The sequence below is a fragment of the Stegostoma tigrinum genome, chromosome 11, assembly GCF_030684315.1.
Source record: "Stegostoma tigrinum isolate sSteTig4 chromosome 11, sSteTig4.hap1, whole genome shotgun sequence".
Classification (NCBI taxonomy): domain Eukaryota; kingdom Metazoa; phylum Chordata; class Chondrichthyes; order Orectolobiformes; family Stegostomatidae; genus Stegostoma; species Stegostoma tigrinum.
Genome location: NC_081364.1, coordinates 70,701,129 through 70,712,441, shown reverse-complemented (window position 1 = coordinate 70,712,441; position 11,313 = coordinate 70,701,129).

The following is an 11,313-nucleotide window of genomic DNA, read 5'->3' as shown; positions in this document are numbered from 1 at the left end:
ACCTTCGGACCAGTCAGCACAAGAAGTTGGAGCAGAATTAGCCATTTGGCCCATCAACTCTGTGTTGCTGTTCGATTATGCTTGACATGGTTCACTAAATAATTCTCTTGTCTTCTCACCATAACCTTTGATATGATTATTAATCAAAATATATCTATCGTGTGTGTGTGTGTGTGTGGGGGGGGGGGGCGTAGTTTATGAACTGTGTGTGTCATTCTTGTTTCCATCATAGTTTGAGGAAATTTGTTTTGGCCATACACATGTTGTTTTAGCATTTTAAAGAAAACTGCCTGATTCATTCCTTACACTGACCCTGACCCAGTCGTTGGTCACAACACCAACCTGGTTACATTTAAAATTTACTGTGACCAGTGGAGGAATGGGACTGAAAAAGGAAACAATGACCAGCCAAGTCAGGGAACCATAGACCAGTGAGGCTGACATGAGGGCTGGGTAAGTTGTTGCAGGGGATTCTGAGGGATGGATTTACATGCATTTGGAAAGGCAGGCATTGATTAGAGATAGGCAACATGGCTTTGTGCAGTGCAAATCATCTCCCTCGAGATGATTAACATCTTTGGGGTCCGGTGACCATTCCTCAGAAGTGATGGCGCCTGGGAAGATGTCAGTTTATATGCAGAAAATAGGGAGGTGGGTTGGGTAGGAAGTAAACGATCGGATAGGTCCCAAAGAGAGAGACAGAAAATGGACAGACAAAGGAGTTGCTAGCGATCAGGGAGGGAGATTGCATAGTTGTTAATAGGGACTGTCAGTGACGAATAACAGCGGGTGTGAAATAGAAGGCTATGTGGTAACAAGGCTTGGTGTGTGGGGTTGGGGCTGGGACATGGGAGAGTTTAGGCCCTAAAATTATCAAATTCAAGATTGATTCCGGAGGATTGTAGAGTCCCCAAGTGGAAAATGAGATGTTGTTCCACCAGCTTGCATTGGGTTTCGCTGGAACACTGTAGCAAGCCAGAGAGGTGAAAATGACAACCATGATATTGCAGAGACTCAGCCGGACCATTGACATTGTTGTGCTTCTGTGTTTTCACTCATCGTGGACTGCAGTTCTCAAGAGATGGTGCATTTTTGTTTGGGCAATTTGAACCAAACTCATCCGTGCAACACGCTCAGCCCAACAAAACTTGGGCACAAATGGCAGCGGTGGGATTCAAACCCACACCTCTGTAGACAGTGGAGCCTTTATCCATTCTGCCACACTACACACAAGCAGCATGCTCTAATTGTAACATTCTTTTTGCAGCACAATACAAGGTTCACGAGGTCAATTCCCAGAATGGCGGGACTATTAAATGTTGAAACATTGGAGTGACTGGGCTTGTATACACTTGAGTTTAGAAGGATGACTGGAGATCTGATTGAGGCATATATGATTATTAAGGGATTGGACAGTCTGCAGGCAGGAAGCATGTTTCCGCTGAAGGCTGATTCCAGAACCAGAGGACACAGTTTAAAAATAAAGGGTAGGCCATTGAGAAGAGAGTTGAGGAAAAACTTCTTCACCCAGAGAGTGGTGGATATATGGAATGCTCTGCCCCAGAAGGCAGTGGAGGCCAATTCTCTGGATACTTTCAAGAAAGAGATAGATAGAGCTCTTAAAGATAGTGGAATCAAGGGTTATGGGGATAAGGCAGGAACAGGATACTGATTGTGGATGATCAGCCATGATCATAATGAATGGTGGTGCTGGAATGGCCTACTCCAGCACCTATTGCCTATTGCCTATTGTCTATTGTCTACTGTAAATGAAGTGGCACAAAAAAGTCTCAAGGATCTCCATTCTGCTCCTCCTCTCCATTCCAGGGTATGGCATACGCAGCAACAACATTAATAACTTCAATCAAAACAGAAAAGAATGGCAAGCTGAGCATATATTTTGAGGCACAGAGAGAAACAAATGCAATGTACCTGTGAAAATATGTTTTTCGGTTACACTTCCATAGAGAAAATGTGGCCCGCACGAATTTTCTGGAACTTAGATTTTCGTGTTGGAGTATGATTCAGCATATTGTTTGAAACACAAGAACTCTGAAGCATAAGTATAACATGAACAGCACCATTCTGAAGGGGAAACGCAGAAATCCAGGGGAGCCTGGTACAAGACGATAACGTGCATCATACTTACAGTTACTGTCTGTCATTTCCTCAGTCTCAGTTACAGTATGACTTGGCTCCATCTTCCAGAGAGCAACTTCATGTTCTTGACTCTACGAGGTTTCCATGCAAGAACTGCAACAAACATTACATGAACAAACAGGAAGATAATTGGCCACAAGCATACATGAACACCAACTAGCAACAAAAACACCCGGCCAATATTCACTCATCTCCATTCACACAGATAAGGAGTACCACCAGCTCAATTGGGATAACAAACCAAGATCCAAGGACAGGCCTAAAAGAGACCAGCATGGAATTCCAAGAGGCCAGATTCTCCACCCAGAAGTCCAGCAACAAGCACATGGAACTGAACCTGACACCACTGCGAGGAAACCGTGGAAATGAGGTAATCAAATCCAACGGGATAACAGGCTGGAAAACACAACAGTGCTTCATCGCAGGCTGTAGTGATGATGTTACCCAGCATGGTTATGAAACATCTGCAAACGAATGGTCCAGCTCGGCAAGGGAACCAACCACAGCATTCACAACCTGAGTTAGAAATCCACTCAAGAACCAATAAAGATTTTATTGAGTAAGCACACGCAGTCACCAAAAATAGCAAATTTCCTTATGAACTGGATAATGTTCAGGGAGAATTCACTGATGTTTTCTGCAGAACCCTCTGAAACAGCTAATTCTGCTTCAGCTCCATTTGACATGGAGCACAGCTGGAAGTGGCCATTCTCAACCTGTAACTTTGAACAGTTTTGTTGGTGCAGGATTGGAGTAGGCTTGCCGTTTTGAAATAGCATTTCATGTACATTTGGCTGCACCTGCAAACTGATTTCTGGGATTTCCAGAAAAAATTGGAAGCATTTTTCACAGAGTTTAAGAACCTCACACTCTAATGACTCAGCCAGCCAGACCCGACTAACTGTTAGTTATTTTGGCATTTTCAAACTGAGGCAAATCCCCTGCAAACGAATTTCAAGGTGCTGAAGATGATCCACCTGGAAAAGCATAAGTTTCCAGTTCATTCCTCTCAATTACAACTAACAACATTTACATCTTTTGATTTTCAGCTGTAATTGATTTAGACCATACAATTCAGATGCAGTGCTTGTTCTGGGGTCAACATTCAAAATTGATATTTTAAAGTCGGTGTCCGCATTCCTTGGCCCATGTGACTGCCACTCACTCTGTGAGCTGGTGCTTCATTAAATCCAGTCACTTCTGTTACTGACTGTATGAAATGCGTATCTGTCTGCCGAGTCTCACTCAATCTGTTCAGCACGTTGTTTGCTGTGTAGATCAGCAGCATCTGCCGCTTCACATTCGGGGACTGCATTTTCAGAGTTCAGTTAAAAAGATTTGAAGGCCAAGAAGAATTTGCTGCAACTGTTGTGAAATGTGTAAGGATTTTCACCTTTTTTCACACGGCAAGAACTGTTCACAAGGAACAGATTTTCACTCGTTGTGTCAGTTGAGGTTGCCCAAGTAAGTCTCAGAAAAAGTTCCACTAATTCGGAAATTGTGTCAATGCAACTCAATGTTTTCCGGACCCTTGTGGCAGGTTGGGTCCCGGTTAGAGGATCTTGCCTCCCAGGAAAGGGCAGGAAGTGGCTGATTGAAGCTGCAGTGGATGTTTTCTGCTGGAAGAGGAGGATCGCAGAGTGCAGGGTCATATCCTAATGCTTGTCCCTTTCTCAGTCTGTTTGGAGCTGCGGAAGAGAAAATAATTGATGTGTTTTTGACTGCAATCTATTTATGAATTAAATGCAGGTACATAGCCAATTTAATTGTTTCATTTATATTTTGAGATTAACTGTCTCAAAACCTGTATGTCCAAAGTGTGAGACAACACAATGTGAAACTGAATGAACACAGCAAGCCAAGCAGCATCAGAGGTGCAGGAAAATTTGATGTTTTGGGTCGAGACCCTTCTTCAGAAATGGGGGAGGTGAACGGGATTCTGAAATAAATAGGGAGACAGGGGGAGGTGGATAGAAGATGGACGAACATAGAACATAGAAAAGTACAGCACAGTACAGGCCCTTCGGCCCACGATGTTGTGCCGTGGAATAATCCTAATCCAAAAAGAAAATAACCTAATCTACATTCCCCTCAATTCACTGCTATCCACGTGCATGTCCAGCGGTCGCTTAAATGTCACTAATGACTCTGCTTCCAGGGCTACCACTGGTAAACTATTCCACGTGCTCACAACTCTCTGGGTGAAGAACTTCCCTCTGACGTCTCCTCTATACCTTCCTCCTAACACCTTAAAACTATGACCCCTCATGGCAGTCAATTTTGCCCTGGGGGGAAGTCTCTGGCTATCGACACTATCCATGCCTCTCATTACCTTGTACACTCGATCAAGTCACCTCTCTTCCTCCGTCTCTCCAGAGAGAAAAGTCCGAGCTCAGTCAACCTCTCCTCATAAGACAAGCCCTCCAGTCCAGGCAGCATCTTAAACCTCCTTTGTACCCTCTCCAAAGCCTCCACATCTTTCCTCTAATAGGGCGACCAGAACTGGACACAATATTCCAAGTGTGGTCTCACCGGGGTTTTGTAGAGCTGCAGCATAACCTCGCAGCTCTTAAACTCGATCCCCCCGTTAATGAAAGTCAAAACACCATATGCTTTCTTAACAACCTTATCCACCTGGGTGGCAACTTTGAAGGAGCCGTGCACTTGAACACCAAGATCCCGCTGTTCCTACACACTGCCGAGAATCCTACATTTAAACCTATATTCAGCATGTAAGTTTGACCTTCCAAAATACAGCACTTCGCATTTATCCAGGTTGAACTCCATCTGCCATTTCTCAGCCCAGCTCTGCATTCTGTCAATGTCTCGCTGAAGCCTGCAATAGCCCTCAATACTGGCAACATAGCCCTCGATACTACCAACATGAAGGAGAAGATAGCGTGAGAGGAGACAGACAGGTTCAAAAAGGTGGGGAAACTGCCAGTTAAGGTAAATGTAGGTGGGGAGTTAGGGAGGGGATAGGTCAGTCCAGGGAGGACGGACATGCCAAGGAGGCGGGATGAGGTTAGTAGTTAGGAGATGGGAGTGAGGCTTGAGGTGGGAAGAATGGTTAGGGAGGGGGGTGGACTAGCTGAGCTGGTTTCAGAATGTGGTCAGGGGAGGGGAGATTTTGAAGCTTATGCAGTCCACATTGATACCATCGGGCTGCAGGGTTCGTAAGCGAGATATGAGATGCTGTTCCTGCATCTTTCGGGTGTGGTAATCATTGTGGTAATGCAGTAAGCCCAGGATGGACATGTCATCCGAAGAGTGGAAGGTCGGAGGGAGTTGAAATGGTTTGCGACTGGGAGGTGTAGATGTTTGTTGTGAACTGACCGTAGGTGTTCCACATAGCGGTCCCCAAGCCTCCGAGCTGGCCTCGTCTACATCGGGGAAACCAAGCGTAGGCTTGGGGTCCGCTTTGCGGAACACCTAGGCTCAGACTAAAAACTCATCATGTTTTGAGGGACGAAATGTCTCCTTGCCTCATTCCTAAGTAACAGAAACACTATTTGGAGAATGCGAGCCTTTTTCCTGACATTACAACTGGGGTGGGAGTGGTGATTGTGGTGGGGAAGCATCTCAGCAGCTCCACTCTCAAACACTCTGATTTCCAGACTTTTCAAAGAATCGAAATAGGGAATGAGGGATATAGATATGGAATCCCTGCAGTGTGGGAGTAGGCCCTTTGGCTCAACCAATCCTGACTGAACCTCAGAGCATCCCACTCCCTAACCTACACCTCCCTGAACACTATGGGTAATTTAGAATGGCCATTCCACCTAACCTGCACATCTTTGGACTGTGGGAGGAAACCCATGCAGACGTGGAGAGATTGTACAAATTCCGCACAGAGAGCCGCCCAAGGCTGGGATTGAACCCTGGTCACTGGCGCTGTGCGGCAGTAGTACTAACCACTGTGCCACCGTACTGCCCTCAATACGGATGGACAGAGAGTTGGAGAACATAAAAGGGATGAGGTGAATACCCAGAGACAAAGAGAGACGATTTTTGAGGGAGACACTAAAAGGTCAAATTCTCCATTTGACACCGCTGCTAGCTAACTGAAAGGAAAAGACAAGTAAAACCGTTTAAGCAGATCCTTTCAGCTCCTGAGGGCGACAGTAGCAGCATCACAGGCTATAAAAGTCTGTTAAAGTTGTAAAGTTGACGACAGGAAATTAACGTGATATTTTGATAAATATGCTGATTCGACAGATAAAAGCGATAATTTCCCTGGCATTATAATATAGAAGGGCATAACTGTCCTGGTTCTGAATGAAAAGTCAGTAGATCTGAAATGTTAATTGTATCTCTCCACAGATGCTGCCAGGCTTGCTGGGTTTCTCTGTCAATTCCTGTTTTTGTTTCAGTTTTCCAGCATCCGCAGTTCTTTGTTCCATGTTAGCTTGAATATGGTTTGGGACATAGTTAGTTACCTCATAGCCCCTTTCCTTCTCCTCACAGGGGAGGCGATACAATCCATGCAATCGATTGTTGGAAGAACCCATCCTGTTCATTAATGTCCTTTAGGGAAGGAAACTGCCCACCCTTACCAGGTCTGGCCGACATGTGACTCCAGACCCACAGCAATGCGGTTGATTGAATTAATGCTGCTGAGCCAGCGACACCCGTTAATGAATAAATGTACAATATGTCAGCAAAGTTGTCATCACTAAAAGCTAGGAGGGAAGATCTTCCAGTCAGTATTTCAAACCAGGGCCATGGTTGCAAAAGTGCCAAATCCGAACCATGAAACAACCAGAGAATACATTGGAGATGCTTGTATCATTTCTCAACGACATTGTTTTTGCCTTTCCATTTTTGCTCCTTTTGGTGACAGTCAATTTCTCCCTGTCTTCGAGTTTTTTTTTATTGTGTGGTAAAAGACTATCAGAACCATTGTGTCAGTGCATGGAATCAGGCATCTATCCTATTCTAATCTCAGTTTCCAGCATTTGGCCCACCATGTTGTGCGTTCTGACATATCATGGGCAAATATCAATGAGATTAACGCCATAATCTAGGAACGGGACTGAGGCTTTATGACAGTAAAACAGTGTTACAGCCCACTTATGGAACTCATCTTCATGTTTAGCCACAGAGGGAGATACAGAGACACATCCCCCAGGATGACACCCACTCCAGGTGCTTCTGCGTTCACTCTCTGTCCCCACACGTGTTTCGCCCACAACAGTCAGGTACACATGGAAGACAAGCAAGTTCTGCAGGCAATGAAACCTGGTTGGTGTGAGCTCGGAAATGACACCAACAGTTAGCTGAAAAGGTCCCCGACACTGCTCAACTTCCAATTTCATAGGTTAGCTTCAGGAAATCTGGCAACAAAATCGCACACCCCCTATTGCAACTGCGGGAGAACATGTCACCCTGCTAGCCTTTTAAATGGGCAGGCTGCACTCGAGCCAGTCAGGACTCGAACTCGTCCAATCTTCTGGACCAAAGTCAGACACGTTATCCATTACGCCACTGGCCCACTGCGTTGAACTGACTTCTTGTCGAGTTGAGATATTTACTGTGACCAAGGTGGAAATGTGATACATGAGGTGAGCACCAGCAAAGGTAAACTCTGTCACTACTTCACTTCAATAGGCCTCACTTTGTGAAGCAGAAAATTTCACTTTTAAAAGAAACAAAATTTGTCCTCAGTTGCCTGATTCACTGCCACCTGTTTCTCCACTGAGACTTGGCATCATTTCATTCAGTAACTGCGCCAGGTTATGAACCAATCCAGTGAAACATAATTTCACACAATTACTAACCCTAAACCTTGTTCAGGTGAAGAGAATGCATGTGATATATTTGCAGCAAACATCCTTTGGGAGCATAGGCTGAAACTGATTTCATAAAGAACCACCCCCAAGCTCTCCCGAACATTAAAAAAAATCAGAGGCAACAACGGCTGATTGCAGGATTCAAGCGAGCAGCAGCGGAGGCAAGACGGACCCGGAAGACTGCAGCTAAGGTAAAGCAGTTTATTTTTAAAATTACTCACCGGTAGCGGGCAGCGGTGTTTTTTTTTCCCTCTTTCAGAGAAGGAGCGGGAGCAGCGGAGGAAGTGACGAGGACCAGAGGGGCAGCCGGGAAGGAAAGCAGTGACCATATATATCAGCAAGGCGGCTAAACCGGAGACTCTACAACTGTAGTGTCTCCCACCCGCCCTCCTCCTCTAACCTAGTTAATAAGGTAAGGTTCATTCTAAACTTTCTCTATTGAATATAAGTTTGTTATTATTATTTGATGTAAGCTTTCTACTTTAGTATTGAGTGGGTGTTCAGATAAGTGGGGTATGGATGCTAGGGCAGTTGCTTGCTCCTCCTGCAGAATGTGGCAGTTGGGAGATGTGGCGCACGTCTCCGCTGGCGACATCTGCGGGAAGTGCACCCGGCTACAGCTCCTTGAAAACCGTGTTAGGGAAATAGAGCTGGAGCTGGATGAACTACGGATCATTCGGGAGGCAGAGGGGGTAATTGAGAGGAGTTATCGGGAGTTGGTCACTCCTAAGGCTCAGGACGAGGATAGATGGGTTACAGTTAGGGGGAGGAAAGGGGACAGACAGACAGTGCAGAGATCCCCTGTGGGCATTCCCCTCAGCAATAAGTATACCGTTTTGGATACTGCTGGGGGGGATGACCTACCAGAGGAAAGCCATAGTAGTCAGTTCTCTGGCACTGAGCCTGACACTGTGGCAAAGAAGGGAAGGGGGCAGAATAGAAAAGTACTCGTGGTAGGGGACTCGATAGTTAGGGGAATCGACAGGAGATTTTGTGGGCAAGATCGGGATTCCTGGAAGGTATGTTGCCTCCCTGGTGCCAGGGTCCGGGACGTCTCCGATCGGGTGTATAAAGTTCTAAAAGGGGAGGGCGAACAGCCAGAAATCGTGTTACATATTGGCACAAATGATATAGCCAGAAATAGGATTGAGGATATAAAAAGTGATTTCAGGGAGTTAGGATGGAAGCTGCAGAGCAGGACGAACAGAGTAGTGTTCTCTGGTTTACTACCGGTGCCACGAGATCGCGAGGTGAGGAACAGGGAGCGGGCACAGCTGAACACATGGCTACGCAGCTGGTGTAGGAGGGAGGGCTTCAGATATGTAGATAATTGGGATGCCTTCTGGGGAAGGTGGGACCTGTACAAGAAGGACGGGTTGCATCTGAACTGGAAGGGGACCAATGTCCTGGGTGGAAGGTTTGCTTGAGTAGTTCGAGAGGGTTTAAACTAGTATGGCAGGGGGGTGGGAACCTGAGCTGTATACCAGAGGTGAGCGTTGATGCAGGTGAGGCAGTAGCAAGAGGTAGACCAGCTAGTGGGAAGGATTTTCCTGGGAAGGAACCAAGGGATCGGTTAAAGTGTGTTTGCTTTAATGCAAGAAGTATCAGGAATAAAAGTGATGAACTTAGAGCATGGATCAGTACCTGGTGCTATGATGTTGTGGCCATAACAGAGACATGGGTTTCTCATGGGCAGGAATGGTTGCTGGATGTTCCAGGGTTTAGAACATTTAAAAAGAATAGGGAGGGGGCAAAAAGAGGAGGGGGTGTAGCACTACTAATCAGAGAGGGTATCACAGCTACAGAAGCTTCCTTTGTCGAGGAAGATCTGCCTACTGAGTCAGTATGGGTGGAAATTAGGAACAGCAAGGGAGTAGTCACCTCGTTAGGGGTTTACTACAGGCCCCCCAATAGCAGCAGGGAGATTGAAGAAAGCATAGGTCGACAGATTTTGGAAAAGTGTGCACGCAGTAGGGTTGTTGTAATGGGTGACTTTAACTTTCCTAATATTGATTGGAACCTCCTTCGAGCAGAAGATTTGAATGGAGCTCTTTTTGTAAGGTGTGTTCAGGAGGGTTTCCTAACGCAGTACGTTGACAGGCCGACGAGGGGAGAGGCCATTCTAGACTTGGTGCTCGGAAACGAGCCGGGGCAGGTATCAGATCTTGTGGTGGGAGAGCATTTTGGTGATAGTGACCATAACTGCCTCACATTCTACATAGCTATGGAGAAGGAGAGGATTAGGCAAAATGGGAGGATATTTAATTGGGGAAGAGGAAACTATGATGCGATTAGACATGAGTTAGGAAGCATGGACTGGGAGCAGTTGTTCCATGGTAAGGGAACTATAGACATGTGGAGACGGTTTAAGGAACAGTTGTTGGGAGTGATGAGTAAATATGTCCCTCTGAGACAGGCAAGAAGGGGTAAGATTAAGGAACCTTGGATGACGAGAGCGGTGGAGCTTCTAGTGAAAAGGAAGAAGGTAGCTTACATAAGGTGGAGGAAGCTAGGGTCAAGTTCAGCTAGAGAGGATTACATGCAGGTAAGGAAGGAGCTCAAAAATGGTCTGAGGAGAGCCAGGAGGGGGCACGAGAAAGGCTTGGCAGAAGGAATCCGGGAAAACACAAAGGCATTTTACACTTATGTGAGGAATAAGAGAATGGTCAAAGAAAGAGTAGGGCCGATCAGGGATAGCATAGGGAACTTGTGTGTGGAGCCTGAGGAGGTAGGGGAAGCCCTAAATGAGTTTTTTGCTTCTGTCTTTACGAAAGAAACGAACTTTGTAGTGAATGAAACCTTTGAAGAGCAGGTGTGCATGCTGGAATGGATAGAGATAGACGAAGCTGATGTGCTGAAAATTTTGTCAAACATTAAGATTGACAAGTCGCCAGGCCCGGATCAGATTTGTCCTCGGCTGCTTTGGGAAGCGAGAAATGCAATTGCTTCGCCACTTGCGAAGATCTTTGCATCCTCGCTCTCCACTGGAGTCGTACCTGAGGACTGGAGAGAGGCAAATGTAATTCCTCTCTTCAAGAAAGGAAATAGGGAAATCCCCGGCAACTATAGACCGGTAAGCCTCACGTCTGTCGTCTGCAAGGTGTTCGAAAGGATTCTGAGGGATAAGATTTATGATCATCTGGAAGAGCATGGCTTGACCAAATACAGTCAACACGGCTTTGTGAGGGGTAGGTCATGCCTTACAAACCTTATCGAGTTTTTTGAGGATGTGACTAGAAAGGTTGATGAGGGTCGAGCTGTGGATGTGGTGTATATGGACTTCAGTAAGGCATTTGATAAGGTTCCCCATGGTAGGCTTATTCAGAAGGTCAGGAGGAATGGGATACAGGGGAACTTAGCT